Source organism: Gavialis gangeticus, unplaced genomic scaffold (assembly GCF_001723915.1).
Source record: "Gavialis gangeticus isolate Ggan-Ray unplaced genomic scaffold, GavGan_comp1, whole genome shotgun sequence".
NCBI lineage: Eukaryota > Metazoa > Chordata > Crocodylia > Gavialidae > Gavialis > Gavialis gangeticus.
The window spans coordinates 125,779,536-125,788,523 of NW_017728992.1; the positions used below are offsets into that span (position 1 = coordinate 125,779,536).

General features: G+C 42.0%; 1 protein-coding gene and 1 long non-coding RNA gene across 3 annotated transcripts in view; both read left to right on the forward strand.

The window, feature by feature from the left end:
• Positions 1–2,594, forward strand: part of LOC109304917 — a 4,253-nt gene extending 1,659 nt beyond the window's left edge. Inside the window, exons 2-3 of the long non-coding RNA XR_002099506.1 lie at positions 475–478; positions 2,514–2,594. This is a non-coding gene — a long non-coding RNA (uncharacterized LOC109304917). The remainder of the gene's footprint in view (positions 1–474; positions 479–2,513) is intronic.
• Positions 1–8,988, forward strand: part of NKAIN3 (Sodium/potassium transporting ATPase interacting 3) — a 768,196-nt gene that overhangs the window by 734,593 nt on the left and 24,615 nt on the right. The window lies entirely within an intron of this gene.

Consider the following 8,988-nt stretch of genomic DNA (forward strand, 5'->3'; position numbering starts at 1 on the left):
GGAGCTGCATAGCTGGGGTGGGGTGCAGGATGGAGCCACGAGCCGCTCATCCACAGGTATGATGGGGAGGCAGCTCCTGCTGCTGCACACACACCAGGAGGCCATAGGGGCCATGTGCCCCTGGATCTGCATGCAGGGTGAGGGTCACTGCCACTGCAGGCTGGGGCTGGGACAGCGCTGGGCTCTTCCTGGTGTGGGGCTGGGCAGGGCTGCGCTTAGGGTGATCAGGAGCAGCACTGGGAGGGAAGCTATGGGGGTGCTGCAGCCACCACAAAATTCACCATAGTCCCTTCCCAGTGCTGCTGCTGCCACCTTGAGCGCAGCCCCAATCCAACCCCCCATCTGGGAAGAGCCCAGTGCTGCCCCCAACCCAGCCTGCAGTGACAGCCTGCCCTCACCCCATGTGCAAATCCAGGGACCCTCCTGGGATGTGTGCAGCAGTAGGAGCTGTGACCCCCTCCCCACATCCCCCAGACAAGTTGTTTGCAGCTCCATCCCATGCCCTGCCCCACTCTGGCTGAGCAGCTTCTGCCCCTTCCTGTGCCCCACTCCCTCCCTCTCTGCTGGGGCCTTGATCTCCCCCCCCCGACCCCTCACCCCATGCCCCTTCCTTCACAACAGAATTACTAGCCAGACCCAGCAGCTCCACACTGCTGGGCTGCACTGCTGACCATCTGCGTGGTGCGCTGCAGCTGTGCGCATGTAAGGGGCACTTATTGGTGACATTATCTGCCACATCAGCCAAAAAAAGCCAATTGCCAATACTGTCAATTTTCCCTATATTGATGACAAGCTGATATGGGACCTATGTATCGGTGCACCTCTACAATCTTTATAAGCATCTTTCCAAACTTGTTCTAGAAAAGAGCATCTCTGCAAGTTTCTCTAGGACACTGTTTCAGCAGGCCATCATCCTGTCAGTTTAAAAATTATATACAGATTGAAAGCGGATAAATGTTGGGAGAAGTTCAGTGAGAGGTTATTTTATGCCTCTTAATATATGTACAGCATCTCTCTCTTCTTTGATAATTGTATGTACTGTATATTGCTGTGGTATTTTAGCATAGAATAAATCCTGAATCATTTGAGATTCAGTTTCTTCTTAATTAAATATACTCTGCAATATTCTGCGCATAAAGTTAAACTTATTTCTTGGACTGAAACCTGTCAGGCAGGCTTAAAAATTAATAACAGTTGCCTACTTAGTTGCTATGCAGTTCTTAAATGGATTTAGAGGGTAGCATTTCAGCTGATGGACACTTTCTGAATAGTAATATATGCTTAAGGAAACATTTATTTCCAGCTATTGCTCTTCTTACTTATGTTTTAGACTGCAGTTAACTTTTCCTTAGAATGAAGATGATTGCAGGTCAAAAGAATGAGAAAGAAGACATGTAAAAGGTGCATTGCTGTAGTGGGGTTAATACCTTCCATTATTCATCCTAATGAAAAAGTCTATTTATATCTCTTCCTTTCATTTTTCTCATTTCTTCCTTTGTAGGCCTATCAATCTATATGAGCCCTTTTGAGAGACTAGAATATGTGAAATCTGTACTCATAAAAGCTTTTCACTATCCTGTTAGTGAATCATTTTCTCTCAAAAATGAGCCCAGAAGCTTGTTACCATCTTGTCACAGTTACTGAATGGTTTTAATAAAGTGGAGACTGGAGGCAAGGCAAAATAAATTGTTAAAAATATTATTAACCTTTATAAATATTTTGCAGACTTTTTTAGTGGAACAATTGATAACAATATTACCACTAAATACTAGACTGTAAATATACCATCTGCACAGCTCCACAGTGCATGTGTGTCGTATGAGCTGGGAGCAGGAACAGTGCTGTGTAAATTATATGAGTCTGGAGAAGGAAATGAAGTCAAAGGAATAGATTTGTCACAAAACTTACAAAGATGATTCCTGCATTTGTTGTAAAGTCAGGCTAGGCCCACCAATTGGTGTGAGGCCCAGCCCGAAGAGGCTTCTGGGAGGAGGCCAAGCTGACTCCCCGAAGGGGGGGTCAGCTTCGCGGAACCTGGAAGCCATGGGATAATGACCTAATGCATCTGCTGATGTTTGCTGATAGGCAAAGACGAAAATAAGAAAAAGGGGAACTGTCCTTGCCCTACCAATGGCCCTGGAAAGTCCCAACCCAAAAGGAACTTAAAGATAACAGCTTTTGCTTAGAAATGACAGCTTTGCAAAATGAGATAATAGCTTGGCTCTAATCCCAGAAAGGCAGTGAGGCTAAACCCCCTTCTGGAAGAGATAGTTAACAAGAAGGAGGGTATAAAAGTCAGAAGAACTGGGCCCCAAGCAGAACTGCTTTGAGAAAGACAAAGCTGAGGACCCAATAAAGGAGGTAGTCTTGCCACCCTGGATGCAGGGTGGGGTTCCTGAGACCTATCAGTTAACAACTTAGAACAGGGTGAGGAGTGCCTTTCCTGCAGCCCGATGCGCTAGCAACTTGTAAGCTTACAGTATTGATTTGGTGTGTGTTGTTTTTCAATAAAGAAAGTTATACTTGCTGTTTTACCTTGGCATGTGACCTGTGGGTTACTCATCTTCCTCCTGGGAAGGGAGGGAGCCCTAACAAATGGTAAACCAAAGAAAGTTCAAATCTCTTTATCTGATTAGAACTACTCATGTTTCAAAAGATGAAATCACTCAGGCAGCAACTTTACCAACCCCAAATTAATAACTGAGTTAGAATGTTTTTATGTGCCTTCACTACATCTAGGTTATCTTCAGAGCAAATACATTACGAGTACAGATACATTTCCTGAATTTTTATAAACTGTCTTTTAGAAACATCAATTAACAAGTATATTAATTAACACATAATACATTATTATCAAAATTGAAAAACTCCAACACATTACTGTCTGAAATATAGCATTAAACTTATGCATGCCATTGAGTATCTGTTGTCAGCAGTCAAATACTAACTTGAGTAAAAATGTCACATGTGTTCTACACCTACACTTTGAATCTTGGTTTAAAGCACCAATGGCATATGAGAGAGGTTTTTTTTCTAAAATGGCAAGGAAGTTAGAGGCTACTTGTGAGAATCCGAAAGGTACTCACCTGGGGCACAACCCCAGCCAGGAGCACAGACCTCGCCAGATTAAGACATCCACACTGTGGTGGGAGCTCCCTATCTTCCCATGCCTGCCTTTACTACCTCAGCAGGTGAAGTGGATTGGTATGAATCTGCAGCCAGGGCAATATCTGGGGGCCAGGAACAGAGCCAGGGGGAGAGGGAAGCTGAGGGTGAGGAGAAAGGAGCCAGGGAGCCTGAGACACCAGGAGAATGCTTCAATGTCAAGGTAAGCATCTGGCAGGGCGCTGGAGAAGCGATGACGACCCCACTATGGGGTGGAAGAAGAGGAGAAGGAGGAAGATAAGGACAAGGAGAGGCCCAGGGAAGGCAAGGAAGGTGGATGCCCTAAGCTGTCGGTTCCATTTTCCTTTTTTTCTTTGTTTCTTCATTTATTTGAAGTGGCAGATCATTTGCCACCGGGTGCCAAACAAGGTGGAAGCGGCCTCGGCAAGAAGACTCCAACCAGAACAATAGCATCCTGAGTGGAAGGAAAACTGCACTCTGTCAGATCTTAAATAGATCCAGGAGTGAGGAAACCGAGTCGGGTCAGGACAAGAAGGATGGAGAAGACCTTCCCTCCCACCTTTCAGCTGCAAATAGGAGCTTCCTATACTTGTTAAGCAGTTGTGCACCACCAATTAAGCTGGGCGCAGCCACAATTAGCAAAGAGCATGGAGAGAGCCTGGAGCTGAGGTGAAGCCTCAAATGAACCCTGAGGAGGCACCAAGAACCCAGTTACCCTGGAACCAAACTTCTCCAGCTGTCCCAGAGAAAAAAAAGCAAACAATAAAATAAAGGAAAAAAAAGGACAAAGGAAAGAATTGCTTCGGACTAGTCATTTTTGCCACTCCTTTTCTAAGGCTTCAGGAGCCGGGGTGGAACCCAGCGGTCGGTCTAGGTGGAGGCAGGTAGTCACCACCTCCCTCTCATTAATATCTCTTGAACATTAAAGTCGTGGCAGACGAGAAGAGAGAACACTGGACCCCACCTAGACCAACCAAAATGGGTTGCAGTCTCCCTGAGGGGACCAATGGATGTCATCAGGATGTAAAAGCGCACGTCTGTACCCGATGGCTACCTGACACTACCTCAAGTAAGAACTTAACTGTTTTGTAGGTATGCCCAAATATCCTAACTGAATACTTCAGAATGACTAACCCAAGGTCCTTTCCCCATGTGACTCACAATACTACTACTTCCTGTGACACTTAACACAGGCTAAGTGAAGTGAATCTTCTTCCTAGTTTTCACTATAATATTGTTTTGATTTACAGTGGAAATCCTCTTCTAAGAAATGTCATTGTAGAAGTCCACATTACAAAAAGATTGTCATATGACAATATGATGTTTTTCAATTGGAATGATATTAATAGTTGATTCCAATAGCTAAACAATTAATTACATCACCAGATTAATATAAATATGTCTACCATTAATTATTGGCTAAGTCTTTGGTCATTCATTGCCATTTCTTTATTCCCTCTCCTCAGAAAAATTATTCCTGAGTTTATCATTTTAGACCTACCGAATTAATATGTAAGTATGTAAATATTAAGCATATATACTCCCCTACCCCCCATCTACTTTATACAAGCAAACTCCCCCCCCTCCCAAAAGGGGTACTTCCAGGGCAAGGAAAGAGACTTCCAGTAGCAAAGATGAGGGTTAGAGGATGACCAAGATGGTGGCCAGGGAGTAGGGCAACTGTCAAGGGTTGGGGCTACCTTTGTGGCCCTCGACACCTCACCAAAACTTGTTTAAGCGGCCCTCCAACTGAAATAATTGCCCACCCCACTCTGGATTCTTATCCTGTCACCTGGACATGGGGCGTTTTTGCATGTTACACTTAGGATGTGTTAACTGCACTGAAAACATGAGCATCTGCATATTCAAGCAGTAAAGCACATGTTAAGCGCACTCATATTATAGCAAAGTTAGGACTTTTCACAGAAGGTTTATTTCTAGACTGTATCTGGTATTAGGTAGCACATATTCTGCCATCATCTGCTCCACAAAGATATTACAAGCAACTTGCAGTCCCAAGGCTGAGACCCATAATCTGCTGATAGTCAATCCCAGCTCCAGGACTGAACTGGAGTCTCAACTGGAGCCTCAAACGGCCTCCAGTCCTGGTGTACTGCAGTGTCCAGTGACAGAGGCAGCACCCTTTCCCAGGCTCAGTTCCCCATACTTCGTTCCACCTGCTGCCAGCAGCAGAGGCCCAGTTTGCAAGAGCTCCTTATGAAGTATGTGGGCTGGGAAACCATAGTAAGCATTACTGTACGTGTGGCTGCTCAGAACACATTCTAATTTCAGCTAATGGTTACTGGGATCTAAATAAAACACATACAAAGTGTCTTGTGCAACAAAGACCTAGATTTTATAACCCCAAGTCCCTCAGTGGGTTAACTGCTTTGTCCTCTTCAATGTCTTTAACTCACTTTTACCTCTCTCAGCAGTGCTCTCTCCTTTCTTCCCCCTTTCCTAATCCTTTGTATTTAAATTACTTTATTCCTTTCTATTTTGTACCCCTGCACTCTGCAGGTCCATTCATAGCATCTGACAAAGTAGGCAGTAGCCTATGAAAGCTCATGCCTCGCTGAATGTGTTAATCTATAAGGTGCCATTCTGACCAGCTTTCAACCTGCTTTCAGACTACCATAGCTAACTACCTTTCTATAATGAATAATATACCTATTAAACAGAGGGGCATTTACTAAATTGTTATGTTTAGTAAATGCACCTGCGCCCCTTAGCTGCAAACATTACTTCCCTAGGCCCAAATACTCTATGCAGCATGCTTTTTAACAAACTGATTTGATTTAGCTAACTTAATATTGATTTTATTCTCATCTCTACCTTTTACCTCTCTGGTCTGTTTAAATCAAATCCCCTCTTAAATGGATATTATCCCAACCCCCAGCTTCCAGCACCTTGGCTTTTCTGTTTAAATTGCATCTATTGTTAAATCAATCTTATTCCAACCTTCAGCTTCCATCTCCTGAGCTTGTCACTTGACATCACATCTAGGCCTAAGTGGTGCCTGGTCCTTTCCCTAGCTTCCACTTAGCTGTTCTGTTAAAATAGACTCTTCCTCTGAATCCATTTTTCCACTTCCAGTTGTGATCTTACTTTCTTCTAAGTGGCAGCATCAGATTTTGTGCTTGTACAGAAACTGATCTGAACCCTGTTCATCTGTATAAATCCTTTCTTCACCAAATCTTAGTTTTTCTTCCTCTTAAGCAAGACAAGCTTCCAATTACAGCCTTCAGTTTACGTATCTGTTTCAGTGTTACTGTTATTTAAGTGGTGATTTTTCTTATGGCATCAGGTGTACGGGTTTAACTAATTAAAAACTTTCAATACTGATTTTAATACTGGGTGTGTTTCTCTGGACTGAGAGAAAATTACATGTCATAAGGTAGTGTATTGAGCTGCATACATTTTAGAATTGATTGGGTTTTACACCTAAAGTGAGTTGACCATAAATTATATTGATCACATGCTGGTAAAGGACATTGGGATTCATGGAGTTGGATGGTTTCAGTGTAGATGAATATTGCCATTTCCTCCTATTATATCTCAGCAGATCTGACTGGTTTAAAAGACTCATACATGAACTGGCAAATTAGCATTCTGAGTTCTCAGAGCCTTCTGCTACAGGCCCCTTGCCCAGTTTGGGAACCCAAAAATGAAAAGAAGAATCACAACTTTTATTCTTATTGAAAAGAAAATCTCCAGCCTTTCTCTTTGCAGAGATAACCTTGAAAAAAAATGTAAATTGATCTATAAAAGCTCATCTGAGCTGAGAGTGTCATTGAGTTTTCCCAAAGCTAGAATCATAGGATTATGAGGGATCTTGAAGGTCAGCTAGTTTCCCCCTACAGAGATGCAGGATTTGCCATTTTTAACGGTCCCAAACAGATGTTTATCCAGCTGCTTCTTGAAAACTTCCAGCGGAGGGCCTATATCTTCCCCAAGCAGCTTGTTACATTGGCCTACTGTTCTTAAGTTGGGAAGCTTTTACTGACATTTGTTATTGCAAAAGAGTAAAAAAAACAAAACTCTTTTGCAATAACTTTTTTTGGGGGGGGGAGAAAGAGAAAGAAAGAATCATTGCGCATATAATAGAGAAAAGAAGAAACCTTAACTTTTTTTAGGAAAGTTCTTCTCCAAATTAGCATTACTATGGAACATAAGGTATAGTTAATTTGAAACGTAGGTGCCTCCAGTACCCATGCTGAGCTGCTCTGGGAAAATTATTATGGCTCTCAATCCTAACTAAATGGAGGGAAAGTTGTAACAGTGGAAACTAGAAATGAATACACAGAGCAAATCAGTCCTTGTAAACCCAAGATTTGAGTGTGGAATTCAAAGAAGGCAGTGTGGTCCAGTAGGATCAGAAAAAAATGAACAATACTTTGCACTTATCCTTACAAATCATCAAAAACAGTTATTGGCAAAACCTAGTAATAAAGATTCATAGGTGTGTAAAGTTGGAAGGTGGGAAGAACAGCAGACAAAAATGACAGTCCATCTCCAAGATGCCAAACAATAGATGAGAGTCTTAAAACTGACCGGAGATCACATAACGGTCACATCAAGGGAGAGATACTATAGACAAAATGATGCTTTTCTAGTGATTCGTATGTGTTATCTTAGTTGAAGAGAGGTTCTTAAAGACTAGAAAGTGATTGACAAAATAACTTGTTCTAAGAAGTGACTTTTAAAGATACTTTGTGAAATTGCACAGCATGTGGTTTAACAGCAATAATGGAGTGAATGGAGTTTTAAGTAGCTTTCTAAGATATGGAATACAGAACACTTTGAAAAGCAGTTTCAAGATTAAGGATGCCTGATACGGTCCTAGGAAGGAAAGGTTGAGTCTCTCTTATTTGGTAACTTCTTTGATGTTCCTTGCATCTTTCATCTACTTTAGCAGTAATATTCTCAGATATTACAAGTCTCTAAATATCTCATGTTAATATCTCAAGAGTCAAAACACTGATAAAATGCAGGACAGCTCAGTAGCAAAAATGAAAGTGAAAATGACTTCACTGCTAATGTCTTTAAAATAGTTTATGAGAGGACATTTTTTTCAGTGTATTCAAAAAAGTGTGATGACTATCATAAATATATTCAAGTGCAAAACTGTAGGCACCCAAAATTACTGGGCAGTTTTTAAAATGTGAGTCTTGTTTGTCTCACCCAAGTCTACAGTGTCAGATCAAAAATAATCACTCTGGAAAGTCCTTTAAACCTTGAAATCTTTCTTCCAACCTCAGGTAATAAAAAACACTTTGAAAATATTACTAGAAACTATAATTTTCTGTCTCCTTTTCTTTTCTAATCCCTTTTGCTTATAGCTGTCCTCTGGTACATTTTAGAGAGACCATCACATAGTCATGTATTAAAATGTTAAGGTTTGTTGCCCTGTGGGGTCAGACCAACTCCCAGGATCTCAATATTGCGCTGTTAGACAGGAGGGTGTGACACAATTGCACATATACAATCACACAAATCAATTAGGTGCATACACACACACACACTACCAGCTCAGGCACGTACACATCCAAACCAGCCTAGGCACATGCATACCTATCACCAATTCAAGCACATACACACTACACACTAAAAATTAGACAAGAATCAATTGTCAATACCCGCACACTCAGTACACATACACAGATCACTAATTCATATATCATGCACACAATGACATATACACACACACACACACTCACCAGTTCCCCCAACTCAGGGTTTCAAAATAACAGGTTTATTAAACAGATAACACACTACACAGCCCCATGAAGTTATTGGTATACACACACACACTCTGGCAGCAGGAGAAAGAGACTCAGTGCAAGGGTTGGAGTCCAGGTA